The sequence below is a fragment of the Hemicordylus capensis genome, chromosome 4 (genome assembly GCF_027244095.1).
Source record: "Hemicordylus capensis ecotype Gifberg chromosome 4, rHemCap1.1.pri, whole genome shotgun sequence".
NCBI lineage: Eukaryota > Metazoa > Chordata > Lepidosauria > Squamata > Cordylidae > Hemicordylus > Hemicordylus capensis.
This window is the reverse complement of record NC_069660.1, coordinates 81,387,724-81,404,481: the sequence shown is the minus strand read 5'-3', so window position 1 is coordinate 81,404,481 and position 16,758 is coordinate 81,387,724. Positions and strand designations below refer to the sequence as shown.

The 16,758-nt window shown below is 45.1% G+C and overlaps 1 protein-coding gene across 4 annotated transcripts in view; it reads right to left on the bottom strand.

The window, feature by feature from the left end:
* The window catches only part of TIE1 (tyrosine kinase with immunoglobulin like and EGF like domains 1), an 81,266-nt gene that overhangs the window by 53,749 nt on the left and 10,759 nt on the right, over positions 1–16,758 (bottom strand). The window contains exon 1 of one of the 4 annotated variants that reach the window (XM_053249149.1): positions 14,618–14,953. The exons of the other annotated variants lie outside the window; for them this stretch is intronic. The gene's annotated coding sequence lies outside the window, so the exon portion shown is untranslated. Of the gene's footprint in view, positions 1–14,617; positions 14,954–16,758 lie in introns of those variants that run through there. 4 annotated transcript variants of the gene reach the window in all.

The following is a 16,758-nucleotide window of genomic DNA, read 5'->3' as shown; positions in this document are numbered from 1 at the left end:
TTTTCCATTGCAGGAGGCTTCCCCTGTCCTTTGTCCATTGTAATGAAGTGCTGTGTGGATGGTTCAAATCACAGTGTGACAATTTGCTCACTTACTTAAGAGGAAGCTCATTGAACTGAATTATTTATTGCACTTCTGTGCAATTCCATTTGTTTACCATTCCCCCCCCCCCCCGATTACTGCAAGGAAGCCCAGTGAACTGAATCATATTTATTTTTACAGCCCCTTTCCGCTCCATTAATTTATATTTCTTATTATTTCTTGTGCTAGACTAGATGGGCCTTGGACCTGATCCAACAAGGCTGTTCTTATGTGTCATGGCTCAGACTTCTGACTCAGAAGAGTCAGAGCAGGAACGGGAGGATTCACCTGCTAGTAAGGGCTCAGAGGCACAGCAACAGGATTTGGCAGGGAGACCAGACTCTGGAGCTGAGGATTCGGAACAGCTGCCAGACATGATTCCTGAGGAGGAGGAGGCTGGGATTTCACCTGTCTTGAGAAGATGTCTCAAGAGGAAAGATCAGTGGGAGTCAAGCAGGCGCAGGAGATCACAAGAGAGGAAGCAGAAGTGCTGACTCAGGGAAGCCTGATTGGCTGCTGGTTCTCTTGAGCCATATATATATATATATATATATATATATATATATATATATATATATATATATATATGTCAGCGAAATACTCAGATGCTGTTAACAACTTTTGCTGACCGCAGACCATGTGCTATTTTGAATTCCCAACTTTTCTGAGTTCCAGTTTGCCCTTGTGTGTGCTTTCCTGCTTTGTTCCATTAATTCCTTGTTCTGGTATCCTTCGTTCTTTTCATTCCTTGCTCTGTGTTTACTTTTCAGTTATTACTCAGTTATTGTTAGAGAGGGGTACCTAGTTAAGTTCAGGGGACTTAATTCATTTACTATTTTCTTTGTGAGCCTTTTATTTTCCTTCATGCAGCTTCACTGCTATGTTCTGTTAACTCACAGGGGGAGTGCTGAAGGGGGTTGTAAATCCTGTTGGGTTAGGCGAGCTAACAGATTTTTGACATTATGAGAGCAGTGGGTGGGCAACCAGCAATCTGCTGCCTCCTCACCTCTGGCCCCTTCCCCGCAGCATGGAGGTGGCCCAGAGCGTGCGCTCCGGTGGCTAGCAGCTACAGCTCAAGGAGGCCAGCTGAGCTCATGGTTCCTCTCAGAGCAGCACCTTCAGCAGCCCGCCACGGGTCTGCAGCACTTTTGCCAATTCAGCCAGATCTGAGGAGGACCTGCTAGCAAACTGGCAGAAAATGTTTGTGGAAAAGGCTCCCCCCACCATGAAGCAGGTGCTGGTGAACTGCACTTCATTTAGCCGTGACACTGCCCAGGAGCTCCAGATTGCCAGCTTAGTGGAAGTAATGATGTGGTGTGATACCTTTAGGGAAGCCTTTTTAGGAAACAGCCCCATCGTTGCTGTACCTGTCCCTCCCCAGTATCCATCTGACTCTATCCTGTGCCCGCTCCCCATTTCTCAGGCTCGGATGCTTCATTTTATTTATTTATTTATTTATCTATTGATTGATTGATATCTAAGACCAAGACCAGCCACTTCCTCCCAACAGCTGGAGGTGACGATCTGCATCCTGACTGCCTTCTCTGGTCCTTGGGTTGCCCTGGTTTAGGCTTTACAGGAGGTTCCACAGCCTGATGCGGGGCAGCAGGGAGAGAAAGGAGTGTCCATATTCCAGCTTGTATACAAGCCTCCAATTTGGACTTGTCTCCAGACCCAAACTGCACACTATGCTTGGCTGCTCTATAAAATTAGACCCTAGAGACACAACCACCTTTGGACTTTTCTTTGAACCAGATGCTTTCCTGGTTTCCTGGCTTGTGAGTGGCAGGCATGCCTCTTCCCCTCCCTGCCTTGTCCCCGCAAGGAGATTGTGGAAGAAACAAAGCTTCACAAATGCAATTGATCACCTTCAATCAGAATATTAGGATTTCTAAATACACTTCAGCTGAAAGGGTGCCAAGAAAATTATTAGCAGTCAAGCTACTGCTAGGCTCAAGGCCAAGAACAAAGTTTCTCTCACATATTTATACAAATCAGTTTTTTGTGTACGTGCAAGCCTTTCAGATACATTGCACATGTCCAACAAGCAATTGGTTGCAACAGTTACAGTGTTTCATCCATTATGCCGCAGTTTATGTTGAGCAAAATAAGTTTCTGTTCACAGCTTTGCAATTGGTTACATTTCTACAGCAAATTTCTCTGTCCATTTTCTTAAACGTATAGCTGAGGAATCTAATCATGCAAGCAAAACTGACATTTTCTCATCTCTAGGCACCATTTTAATAATAAATAAACCTTTCCAATAAACCTTTCAGAGATGGGCCTAAGTAGAGTTTAATTCTTCTACAAGATCCACCAACGCATGCTACCTGCAAGTGTGACAGACGCACCACCGGATCTTGGATTGGTAATACTAATTGCCTATCTTCCTAAATCTCCTCGCCCCCTTCTCTTTTATCCTTAAGTCTAAAGCTGCTCTTCAGGCCCTTTCTCTAGACAGCCTTGAGCTGATTTGGTAATCATTTGGACCTTAAGCTAAAACACCTCTTCGTGAGATTCCAGTTAGCACTATTACTTAATATTGTATTGCCTTCTTGACTGCTTAATCAATTTTTCTCTTGTACTCCCAATTCCCTAAATAAAACTTGTTGTACCATATCTCTTTATCTTTCATAATTTCCAGACCAAAGCTTTGCACAAATTGACACTGTAACAGACTGTTCACTATAGTCTCACTAATTCCACACACAAGCCCAATAGTAGTCTTGGGGCATTCCACAAGCATTCCAGAATAGTTCTGTTAACAGTTGGCACTTAAAATAAAAAGAAGGTCACAGAACAGCTTTTAAAACGACGCCCGGGGATAGCTGACAGGAGCTGGGCAGCATCCGGTTAGGCAAATGCCATCCCTTAAGGTATGAGGGTGTAAATGCTTCAGATAAAAGAGAAGGGGACAGAGTAGAACCAGATAAAGAGCAGACAGAAGGATGTCCGTGCTGGTCAAAGAGATCAAATGGACAAAAGAAAGAAAGCACACACCAGGTAAGAATTTCAGTGTATAGGTGCTCATATGCCAATGCCAGAAGCCTCCGAGACAAGTTGGACAAGCTGGAGTGCTTGGTTTCTAATGAAAACATAGATATAGTGGGAATAACCTAAACATGGTGGAACAGTGAGACACTAATTCCTGGATATAAATGCTATAGAAAGGACAGCAAGGGCAAATTTGGAGTGGGGTAGCACTGTGTGTTGAAGAAGGGATAGAATCGAACAAGTTAGAAAACCTAGGAAGACCAGAGTCCTCCACAGAAACTCTGCAGGTGACAACACAAGGCCTGAAGCAGAATGTGGTACAAGGGACACACTATCGCCCTCCAGCTCAAAATGCTGGCAGTGATGGGAGTTGCAGGAGGAAATCAGGGAGACATCAAGGAGAGGCAGGGCAGTAACAATGGGTGACTTCAATTACCCACACATAGACTGGGTAAACTGAGGTAAGGCCAAATTTCTAGATACGCTGGATGACTGTGCCCTAGAACAGTTGGTCATGGAACCAATCAGAGAGAAGGTGACCCTGGACTTATTCCTGTGTGGTGCCCAGGACCTGGTGTGAGATGTCAGTGTCAAGGAACCTTTAGGGAACAGTGACCATAGCGTGATCAGATTCAGCATACACGCGAGGAGAGAATCTCCAAGGAACACAGACACTTTGAATTTCAGAAGAGGAAAGTTCTCTAAAATGAGGAGTTGGGTGAAAAGAAAACTGAAAGGGAAAATCAGGAGTCACTTCACTCCAGAATACATGGAGCTGATTTAAAACCACAATAATAGAAGCCCAGACAGAATGTATACAAAAAAGAAGGAAAGTTACCACCAAGTTCAGGAGGATGCCAGCACGGATAACAAGCAAAGTCAAGGAAGCTATAAAGGGGAAGAAGACTTCCTTCAGAGATTTGAAGACCTGCCCAAGCGAAGAGAACAGAAAGGAACACAAACTCTGACAAAAGAAATGCAAGGAGACAATAAGGGAGGCGAAAAGAGAGTTTGAGGAACATTTCGCTAAAAGCATTAAGGAAAATAACAAAAACTTCTTTAAATACATCCGGAGCAGGAAACCTGTCAGGGAGGTGTTATATTATGAGTGAATGGAAGAGATTATTAAGGAGGATAAGGAGATTGCAGAGGAACTAAACAAGTTATTTGCATCTGTCTTCATGACAGAGGATACTGAGCATATACCTGTGCCTGGACCAATTTTAGAACGTCAGTTCTCATCACCTCTATCCGACTCAGATAGAGGTGATGAGGGTATGCTTGGCATTGCTAGCAAATAGGCCTGTGTGTTTTCCAGTTTGATAACTCTAAAACATGGAGGGTGTTTTATGTTTAAAAAAAAACAACACCTTGTGCTATTTTAATTTTCTGAGTAACCTGCTTAATAATTGATAAGTTAAAAATGTCAGTTTTTTAGAATGTTGGAAGACATTCTACACTGTCTGGAAAATTTAAAGATTAACAAATAGCCAGGGCCAGATGGCATCCATCCGAGTATTCTTAAAGAACTCAAATCTGAAACTGCTGGCCTCCTTCAAAAATATGAGACTATCACCCTAAGTGGCACAGCCGGGAAATGTTTGACTACAAATCCCCAATGGTACTATATTGGGCAGCAGCGATATAGGAAGATGATGAAAGGCATCATCTCAGACTGTGTGGGAGGAGGCAATGGTAAACCCCTCCTGTAGTCTACCAAAGATAACCACAGGGCTCTGTGGGCACCAGGCATCGAAATCGACTTGATGGCACACTTTACTTTTACAATTAGGCTCTGGGACTGGAAAGTAAGAACGTAAGAACAGCTCTGCTGCATCAGGCCCAAGGCCCATCTAGTACAGCATCCTGCTTCACACAGTGGCCCACCAAATGTTGCTGGAAGCCACAGGCAGGAGTTGAGGGCATCAACATAACACTAATTTTCAAAAAGGGATCCGGGGGTGGGGGTGGGGCGGGGATCCAGGAAATTACAGGCTAGTTAGCTTTAACATCTGTTCCAGGCAAATTGATGGAACGCATTCTCAAGGATAAAATTGTTAAGCATGTAGAAGAACAGGCCCTGCTGAAGGAGAACCAGCATGACTTCTGCAAAGGAAAATCTTGCCTCACTAACCTTTGGAGTTCTTTGAGAGTGTCAACAGGTGTGTGGATAGAAGTGATCCAGTTGACATAGTATACCTGGACTTCCAAAAAACTTTCGGCAAAGTTCCTTGTCAAAGACTCTTGAGAAAACTTAACAGTCATGGGATAAGGGAACAGGTTCACGTGTGGATTGGTAACTGGTTGAAGGACAGGAAACAGAGGGTAGAAATTAATGGATATTTTTCACAATTGTGGGGGAAGTAAGAAGTGGGGTTCCCCAGGGATCTGAACTAGAACTAGTATTCTTTAATTTATACATAAATGATCTAGAAGTTGGTTTAAGCAGTGAGGTGGCCAAATTTGCAGATGACACCAAACTATTTACCTAGTGAAATCCAAAAGAAATTGCAAGGAGCTCCAAAAGCATCTCTCCAAACTGGGGGAGTGGGCAACACAATGGGATGTGGTTCAATGATAGCAAGTACAAAGTGATGCATATTAGGGCTAAAATTAAAAAAAATCACATATACATTGATTGGGTCTGAACTGTCAGTGACTGACCCAGTGACTGAGAGGTATCTTGAGGTTGTGGTGGACAGGTCGTTGGAAGTGTCAACTCAATGTGCGGCAGCTGTGAAAAAGGCCAATTCCATGCTTGGAATCAGTAGGAAGGGATTTGAAAATTAAACTGCTAATATTATAACGCCTTTATACAAAACTATGGTGCAGCCACATTTGGAGTACTGCAGGCAGTTCTGGTCACCATTTCTTAAGAAGGACATTATAGAACTGGAAAAGGAACAGAAAAGAGCAACTAAGATTATCAGGGGCCTAGAACACCTACTTTATGAGGAAAGGCTACAACACCTGAGGCTTTTAGTTTAGAATAAGTTGTTCTAGTAAGAACTAATCAGTCTACTTTCGTTTCTCTGTCTCTGCAACTGGATTAAATTTGTTTCAAACTGAGGTCCACAAGTTGGATCTCTTGCACCTCAAATGTTCATGCATCTGCCATCTTGGATCAGAGTGGATGACATTATTACAAACAACATCATTGAGGTGTCCCTGTGTGTCACTCACTACAACTGTACCAAATTTGGTCCAAATCGGTTAGACAGTCCTCAAGTTAGTGCATTTGTGCCTCAAAAATGCATACATCTGCCATCTTGGATCGGGGTGGTTGACATCATCACAAACTATGGCATTGAGGTTTCCCAATGTGCCCCTATAGCCGTAGCAAATTTGGTTCAAATTGGTTAGGCGGTTCACAAGTTAGCCCACTTGCAACTCAAAAGTTTATTCATCTGCCATCTTGGATCGGGATGGACGACATCATCACAAACTATGCCACTAAGGTGTCCCTATGTGTCCCTACAACTGTACCTGGTTTGGTTCATATTGGTCCAGGTGTTGCAAAGTTGATAGCGGGGAACACACGGGGACACACACAGAATGCCGAATGATCTCATAAGCCTACTGGAAAGTAAGCTAAAAAAGACAACTGAAGGGAGACATGATAGATTTTATTCCACACAACAAATGGCACATGAGAGGCTCAGCCTGAGGTGTTTTTAAAGGACATGTGTAAAAGTGCTCAAAAGAGCCAGCAGTACTGGTAACTGGCAAATTCTTACAAACATCAGGCAGACACTTTGCAGATGTTTTTGTGTAAATAGAGGGCCAGCTGGCTGCCTTGAAATTACAGCCCTGCAAAACCTGCTTGTAGCCTGACAATAGTGCTGGCAAAGGCAGGAAGTGACCTCTCCTTGACCCAGTTCCCCATGAAGACGCTGACTAGCCAAGCACTCACTAACCTTCTCCTTTTTTTAACTACTAAACCCCAAATAATAAACGAACAGGAATTCCTGCACAGCATGGAGAAGGCTGCAGCTGAAACAACAAGGCCAAATCCCGAAATATCTTGCTTGACTGGTTATGAGCTGTGTGTCTTAACAGTGGCAAAAGCATAACCATGAGCAGGAACAACAGATGAGGCAGTGGGCAGAGGGCTTGCCGAATCAGGCTCTGCAATTGTGTCATTTTTAACCATTCACCACAAAGCCAGTTTGTGACTAATACTGGCCAGAGCATAGACTAAAGTGCACCCTGCAGAATTTTTTAATATAGTGTTCTATACTATTCCAAGGCAGACAAAGGAGCATAGTGTGGTTATGGATCCATCCAGTGGTGGGAAGTAGAACTGTGAGTGCCAGATAGGATTTACATTTCTAGTTTTATAGGTTTTGTAGCTACACTACAAATGAAGCAACCATTCTCTCCCCCTCAGGGAATGCTAGGAACTGTGTTTCTGAGAGGTTTCCCAGACGAAGCTTTATTCCACCTTCAGCTTTGATTTTGAAGCCAAGTGACTACACAGCTCTTCCCCTAGCTGTTGATGATGACTAGCCCTTCAATCTGTGAAACAGCTATGTTTTTTCAACACTACTTGTCTGCTGACTTGAATGCTCAAGGGAAAATATTCCTTCAGGAGGTGTGATGTGTGGACATACCAAGTGCGAGCTGCTGAGGTGTGGCTCAGGGGGCTGACATTTGGAGTGCTGGCTCTGGCTAGCTTGAATTCCACACCAGGAAGTTTTTCACATGGGGTTTTTAAAGCCCTTTAACTTGCACCTCCTCTGAAATGGAGTGGGTGTGTACACATATCGGCCAGATTTACCCCAAAGTCCCTGCAAGTAATTGGGGATCAGTTCATCATACACAATTTGGGTTTTTCGCTGCACATAAGAGTGTAGCCTGAATTATATCTGGGGTTAAAAAAATCCACTATTTGTGTCAGGTTTGGGGGACAACTTCGAGTTCGCAGTGAAGCCTCCCAGTAAACTTGCAGTAAAGCCTGCTGTGTGTAAAAGTCCCTGGTGTAAAAAGTCCCTATGTGTAAAAGTCCACTTTTGCCATCCTTGTTCCTGCAGCAAACGGTCTTTCAGGCACCTAGCTAGCCTGCTGGTATTGTCCCTCACGTGCACCTTGTTTTCATTAATTTTTTTAGAAGTAATTTTACATTTTATATGCACATAGCTGTGTTTGCAACCTCAGACCCACCAGCCATAACAACTCTGGCTGGTTTTTGGGGAGTGGATTAGGTAGGGGTTACTTTAGCTCTGGGGTCTTCCTCGGTCATGCATGCCTTGTTTTTTCCTTTATTCTGCCCCCCCCCCCCCACTCCTAGATATTTTAGCACAGTATTTGTGCATATTCATTTTTGCACAAACCGGCAAAGCCAGTTGCTCAACAGTCCACCTTCTACAGCTGTAATATTTCTGAGTTGCTTTCCTGGGATGCATGCTGTGGTGGGGGGCTGCTTCAGTAACTTTAGCTTTGGCTGTGATTTGGGACATTGGAAAGGGGCTGCATGTGTTGAGGGGCTGTGCTGCTTGATATGCTGTTTGGGTACCTGCAGCGTTACCGTTTTCTCTATGGTATTAGAAGGGTAGCACAACAGCAATTCTCTACCCACCATTTCTGACCTTCTCCTGAAAGTTTCACACTTGGTTTTTAGTTCACATCTCCTCCAGAATGGAGATGTGCATTCACATATTGGCCAAATTTACTCCGAAGTCCGTGTAAGCTATTGGGGAGCACTTCACACAGGTTGTTCATTTTGGGTTAGAGTGCAGCTCGGTTTATATCCGGAGTAAAAAAAATCCCCTTTTTGTGTCAGGTTTTTTGGGCAACTTTGAACTTGAAGTAAAGCCTATTGTTTGAGAAAGCTCCTGGGCGTTTTCCGGACTATGAGATTTGCAACAGGTAAAGCGTTGCAAAGTGTAATGGAATAGTGCAATGGTTTAGAACCAAGAGTAAAGCGTTATTCAATGCTTTGTTGCAGGCTGGTAGCTATTCATATTTTCTGTCCATTGCAACATGTTTTCAAGGTAGGACAGTCCATATTCTCCTTGAAAAATGTTTGTCTGCCCCCCCCCTCCATTTGGGCCAATGGAGTTGCAGGGGTGGGGTGGGGAATGATGTGAATTTTTTTCGTAACTTCTCAGCTGCCTTGCGCAAATCTGCGAGCAACTGGAATCATAATTCCAAAACAAAAATCTAACTTTTGCTTGCATCATTCCAGTTTTGCACAAGGAATAACCAGAGGCAGGTGTTAAAAAAAGAAAAGAGGGGGAATGGGGTGTGTGAGGAGATCCTTTGGAGTGACAAAACAAGGGGACTGCTTATTGGGGGGCGGGGAGCAAAAGGGAATCCTGTGGCGAGCCAGGAAGGTGGAAAGACAGGAATTGGTGCACCTTCAGAGAAATAACTTAATAGAAGGGAGGAGGCGGAGGGGAGGGGAGTGCTCCTCCAGTGAGTGCTGTGGGATTGCACAGAAGTAAATGAATCATGATTCAGTTCAATGGGCTTCCTTTTAAGTAAGTGACTGTTCTCTCTCCCTGCCCTTTGCCTTATAGTAAGCAAGTGGGATTGCACAGAAATAAATGTTTTAGTTCAATGGGCTTCCTCTTCAGTAAAAAGTGCATGAGAAAGGATTGGATTCAGAAATCTGCTCACCTGCACTAGTATGAGTCTCTGGCCAAAGTAGCAAATTAAAAGGGGAATGCACAAAAGAACCCCGCTGGGAAAATAATAATAATAAAACCCTCCAATCTCCTCCCCCCCCTCCCCTTCTGTGTTGACAAGCTCAAATTATATTGGAAGCAAGTGAAGGAGGAGAAGCAGGGAGGTGTGGAGTTTGGAATCTGTGGGGAGGAAAGGAGGGGAGAGCAAATATTTCTTCCTGCCTGTTACTCTCTCCACAGCGAGGGGGTGGAGGAAGCAAGCAAGGGGTGCGGGGGCAAAGAATAGTCCATACTGCAACACACTGCAACACATAAACTCCGTTGCAAGCCTTCCTACTAGGGATGTGCAAACAGGTTCAACATCGAACAGGTTCGGTTCCACCGTTTGGGGTCAAATCGAACCACCCCCTGTTCAGTCTGACCCTGGACTGAACACCTCCGAATATTCAGGGGGTTCACGGACCATTTTCCAAACAAACAAATATTGTTTTCAACCTGATTCCCCCTCTGGGGAGTTCCTGGAGGCAGTGTGTGTGTGTGTGTGTGTGTGTCCACGGAGGTTCCCCCTCCCCCATGGAGAGGCCATGTGTGCAAGTGCGCGGCCTCCAAAATGGCCACCGGGTGAAGGCCGAATACTGATCCAAGAGCACCCGAATGGGCGAAGGGGGGCATAACGGAGGCCGGCAGGGGGAAGGGAACCTCTGCAGACCCCCTTCCCTGCCACTGCCTCCAGGAACTCCCCCAGGTAATTTTTTTTGAGGAGGATGGTCCATGAACCCTCCTGGACCGAACTAAATGGGGGGGGGAGGTTCAAGGGGGTGCCGGACTGAACTGGCCCGGTCTGGTTCAAGTCCGGTTCAGACTTGAACCGAACTGGGCCAGCCGGTTCTGTGCACATCCCTACTCGCTACCATGGAAAAATACAGCTACTTTCCTGCAATACTATTACCATATTATAGGGCCATACTGCATCATAAAAATTCAAAACAAGGCATCAGAAATATGGACTGCACCCTGCTGACAGCGCAGTAAGCGCGATGTCAAAACACTTGAAATACGGAGGGGCATTTATGGGACACGTGGCAGCATGCAATCTGGAAAACGCCCTGGTGGCCATTTTATACTGACTTTGTATGCCTTCACTAGCAACACATTTTAAACCCACCTTTCCACCTTCACCTGGAGGTGTACCTAGGAAGTGGACGTGTTTCATTCCATCTCCATGAAGCTATTCCCATGTATCCCCAGGGGAAACAATGGGAACACATGGAAGGAAATATGCCGTGCCTGATTTGCAATGCAGGGGTATGTGTACATCCAAAGAATCCTTGTGGTAGGTAGATTCTCTAGTATATTCGGCTGAAGAAGCTGTGGATACAATGAAATGCCTAGAAGCAGTGCTAGAGGTGCGCAAGAGCAATACGGAGTTAAAAAATAAAAATTAAATTCATATTTAGTCATATGTACTTGTACACCATGCTGTGAAGTACTGAAGCACACATGCTCCATCCAGGTATATGATAGCAGGGCAGAAAGGCAGGAGTGCTGTGCTGGCAGCAGATGGGGCAATGGGTGGGGAAATCTGAAAGGGGGTAAGTAGTGATGGACAGGGAAGAGGAAAGGATGAAACCTGCAGTACTTCCTTGTCAAAAGGCTCCTGTGTGGAAAGAACAAAGGAAAGAAATGCAGCAAGAGAAACTCTAGGTGTGGATGTCCCGTGGTGACTCCCATTATTGTTCATTGCTCTTCACACACTTCCTCCCGCAATAAACTTCCCCATCTGGGCGCTTTCCAGATTGTTTGTTTGTTTGTTTAACATATTTTTATACTGCCCAAAAACTTATGTCTCTGGGCAGTTTACAACAAGATTACACCCTGCAACAGAGTCATGACGAATCTCTGAAGTGTGCTTCCACACTTCCTATGTTGTGACACCACAGTCTCTATGCTGACAGCAGGGTGCTGTTCATATTTCCAATACCTTGTTTCAAATTTAATCACTGCAATATAGTGCTATGATGCCATATATTTGGCATTTAAAAGTTGCTGTTTTTTTGGGTTGTTCGTTTTTGCGGGACTGCTCCCCCTGCTGTTTACGTTTTGAAAGCAATTTGCCTGAACAGAAGTGTTATGCTGCTGTTGAGTGGCTAACCTGGAAAGCGCCCTGGAGGTTTTCCAAATGGTTATTTACTCCTGCTTCACTATGGGAGTTCATATATGGGAGAGATTTACAGCAGCCAATATAGTAACAGCAAGGTGTCCTTCATATAGCCAATGGCTTTTCTCATGATCATTCATGACAATTGGCCCTTAATGATGTTTAAAATGTTGCAGTATGGGAGAGTGCTGAAAATGGCAGTGTGGATATGCCAGCATTTTTGCAGTGCGATATGGAGAGAACCCTGAGAAAGAGCTTGAAATGGAGGTGTGTCTACCTGTGTGGGAGTGAATTGGCTCAGCAGGCCATCCCACTCCTCAATTCAGCTTTGAGTTGCTTCCAGTCTTTAATTTCAGATAAATTGGTCCAGCTGTTGATGGTTTTTTTAAAAATCAGTTATTCTCAGACGAGTAGTTATTTCCCCCCACAGTTCTCAGATGTTAGTGCAATTTTGGCTGAATTTATTCTTTAATAGTTAAAAATCAATGGCTGGACCTATTTACTTGAAATTAAATACACAGAATCCTGCCATCCTCCACTACCTGTGTGTCAAATTTCAAAGCTGCCTTCCCAGCCATTATCACCTTCTGAATTTTGTTCTCTTTTCCCCATAGACTTATTGGGCTTAAGAAGTGTCATTGTGCACCTACACTAGTTCAAAAGGATTTGTCTCTTGTTTTCTTCATTTTGAAATAATGTGGGTGCACAAAAGCACTGGGAGAAAGAATAGTTTACAAAATAAAAAAATTGGGGGGGAAAGTGGAAACCACACATGTACACACACTTACTCCTTGCCTACCTGGACATAGGTGAATGTAACAATAGGAAGCGGGGCATCCCTACTTCCTCTGCAACTGTATTGTCCAGAAATGGGTGGGATGGATGGGGAGAAGCCTACCATATGAATAAGTCAAGATTTGAAATACCCTAGAAAATAGTAATCAACCATAATAAAAAGCAGCAATGTGATTGGCCAAAATTTACTCTGATTTATGCTTATTATACATGTTTATGCAGCAGCGATATAGGAAGATGCGGAAATTATCATCTCATGCTGTGTGAGAGATGGCAATGGTAAACCCCTCCTGTATTTGACCAAAGAAAAACCACAGGGCTCTGTGGTCGCCAGGGGTCAACACCGGCTCGAAGGCACACATTACCTTTATATGCACTGTATATACTTTCATCCTAATTTACATGGCTTCCTCCCACCATAAAGCCCCTCATCTGGGAAACCTCCTGGAAAACCTCTGAGTCTTTCTATATGGAAATACAGTGTGAAATATTCAAAACTTTCACACAAGTTGCAAGCACTTCTGTAGGCTTCTGCAACACCTTCTAGCATGATCTTAACCTCTGTGCATATGCCAAACAGGGAGCTCATGCAATTTTCACAGAGCCCCAAACCAGCCAGCACTTGCTTTCTGAGAAGAACCCATATTTTTTTCACTACCACTTTTGTGATGACCATTATCATAAGGAGAATGTTAACCTATATCAGGTGCAGGTATGTGATAATGTGTGGTAAAATGTGGGGATAAATATCATCTGTATTGGCTTTCCAGGACTCAGTAATCGTGGGGTTCTCATCACCAAGATTTAGGTGATTTCAGTGTGTCAGTCAAATAACTCAAAACTGGTTGGTATGATTTAAGACAAAACAAAACAAAACAAAACAAAACAACAACAACATAGGCCAACATCCTAACTAAAGCTGCGCACGCCGCACATGCACTTCCAAAATGCACATATGCAGCAATAACATCTCTGCTTATGGCGTAGCACAAAATTGCTGCGTGACCTTCAGGGTTGTGCAACCCTCAGGAACATAATTTCATGCTGCACAGAGTGCCTCTGAGAGTAGGGGAGATCAGCGAAAATCACCCTTGCACTTCAAAGTGGGGACGCTATTGCCTTCTTCGGCTACACACACAGAGTACAATTTATACATTATGCTGTATGAGTGTACAGATGTCTCTATACTCATACATGTGTTTGTGTGAATGACTGTACTTGTGTTCATGTTAAAAGTGAACCTGGGTCCAGGCCTCTCAAATGCATGGTACAGGTCAGAAATGTACTGCTGTACCTGTGTTCAACCTAATGTGTGAATGACTGTACCTGTGTACAGATTTGTACCTTTGTACACTGTACACTCATTGTACGTGTGTGGAACATAACATGTGAATGGGCCTAGAATGTTGGCCATTCTTAGAATCCGCAGACTGCAGACATATTGGAGAGAAGTTTCTTTTCTTAGGGATAAATATCCTGCAGTCTACTGGTGCCTGACCAGAGTATTTTAAGGTCTGAAGCCATCTCATTAATTAAGCAGCCTCTCCATAGGCTCCAACAAGCATGCAAAATATAAAAAGTCAAGTAAGCACTGCTTCAGTCCATCTGGCTAGCCCTAACTCTGTGTAGCAGAAGCAATCAGAGGTCTGCCAAAACAAGGCAGGAAGTTGCTCTATTGTTCAGGGAGCCTCTCACTTCCTCTCTCAGGCAGCTGGAGAAGCTGCCACATCCCTAAGTTAAGGCCATTCTCCACCCATCTCCAGTGCCCTGCTGTCAGCTATTTTGCCAATGTCCTGTGAATCTGCACAGAGAACACCTCATCCTTTGAGACCTGGAGGGCACTGCAAGGAAGAGATGAGAGGCAAATAACGGAATCTGTTTCTTGCTAGGGTGGTTCATTTGTTCGCAAGTCTCTCTACAGTATATGAGTACAGGGTGGGGAGAGTTTTATTATGTTTACCCTCTTTCAGAGAAGTTGGCTCCTCTTGGTATGCTTTTGCCTGCTCTTTGCCAGACAGTGGCTTCCTTCACAGCTGGTTCGGAACTAAACCAGAAAGCAGAAGGGGAAGTTCTTTGTGTGACAGAAACCAAGAAGTCCAGGGTTTGGGAGCAACAGCTGTGCTGTACCCCTCAAACTGTGCTTGATAGACATTGGTCTGCTGTTTGGGCTAGTAGGGATCAATCAACACAAGGATTGGTGCAGACGGACCCCATGTGACTAGTGGGGATCTGCACACATGCCATTCACAAAATGTCCAGCACCCTCAGATCATGACTCTCAGGGTCCCCCCACCCCCAGAACTCCAAGAAATAAATCTTAAAATCCAGAGGTCAAGCATTATGAGGACAGTCATACCATACAAGAGGGCGGTTCAAACATGATTACAAGGGCAAGCGATGCCTCCTGCTCTTGTATGGGAGCTGTGTGCGCTCCCAATGTTTGATCATCTACAAGTGGAAAACAAGGCTGGAGGCTCCTTCCGTCATTCTGTGGTAAGCAGCAGCTGGTCAGAGAAGGGCTCCCTCCTCCTACCCACCTGCTGTACCCACATGCTGAATGAGGTATGAGGAAAATGTTAGAAATTTGGAGGGGAGACCATTTATTTACCCCACCCACAGTAGAAGTGCACAAGTAAGGAGAACACAGCTAATTAATGTTGTCTGGAGACATGGAGTTGGAGACAGGTTCTAAGTAAAGTGCCACTAAGGGCACTAACGGTAAAGATAGTGATGCGTGAACCACCTTGAGTTGGTTTGACATCAAACTTGGCCAGCACAAGGCAAAATGAATGAATGAATGAATGAATACTAGCCGACCCTGCACAGAGCATCTGTGCGCTCTTTGGGGCTGGTGGTTACCTCTCCCCTCCCTTCTGCCCCAGCCTCTGCTTCCAGGCCCAGCCACCTCTCCTCCCCACTGCCACTTCTGCCCCTCCACTTTCTTTCCCCCATCCTGGGCCTTGCCTCTGCGGCCAGGCCGGGCCCACCACCTCTGGCTTCCATGGCCGGGCAGCCGCCATGGCAACCAATCCTCCTGGGTGCGCCTCAGGCAATCAGGCGCATCCGCTGCCCAGCCAATCAGCTGGGCTCTGGGACGCACATTCCAAGGCACACCCAGGAGAATTAATATGATAGATTTTAAGATTTTAAGAAGAATTCACTGCCTCTGGGTGTGTGTGTGCTGCCATTACGGTGACATGGTCTCTGGCAGTTCCCCCTCCCCACCACTGGCCTCCCCCCCGGTCTCAATCTGGCCCAGTTCAGGCAGTTTACAGGCTGTTTTTGGCCATTTTTTGCCTACTCTTGGCCTTTTCGCACTGGCGGCAGCCATTTTGGAGGCCGCCGTGCATGCACGCTGGCTATCTGTGTGACCAGGCTTCCAAAATGGCTACTGCCAGCACAAAGAGGCCCAGAACTGGCCAAAAATAGCCAAAAACGGCTCGTAATCCACCCAAACTGGGCCACATTGAGACCAGGGGGAGGCTGGCAGGGGAGAGGGAACTGCCAGAGAACCCCTGTGGCAGTGCCCCCTGGAGGCAGTGATTTCTTCTAAAGAAATTTTTGTTGTTGCTAGATCCCCCAGACCAGCTTGAATTTGAGATGAACTAGGGGTTATGTTCGGGGTGGGGTGGGGACATCAAACATGCCCGGTTCCATTCAAGTCCAGTTTGGACTCAAATTGGACTAGTTTCAAGCACACTCCTAATAGGGCTGCTTTTGCTAAGAGTCAAGGGCATCAGGAACTGCATCTTGTTGCCAGCACAGCTACTCTGAGTCTGAAGGCTCCCAGAAGCCTCTCTGATTATGTTTGGGACTACAGGCTTGAACATATTAAGAGTTCCCACTCTTGTTGGCATATTGGGGACAGGTTACTTAGCAGGCAGTGGGATGATCACCCCCAGATTCAACAGCTGCCAAGCAAATTGAAAGGGGATCACCTCGCACCTTTCCCTACATGAGAGAATGTCTAAGCAGACCAGAGTTAACTTGCAAGTTAACTTCACTTTCAAGGTCTTTCTGTCCAAAGATTGACTTCCCCTCCTTTGCAGTTGCCTTAAACAATCTAACGCTAATCACCTCAGCAAGAAAAGCCAGATAAGG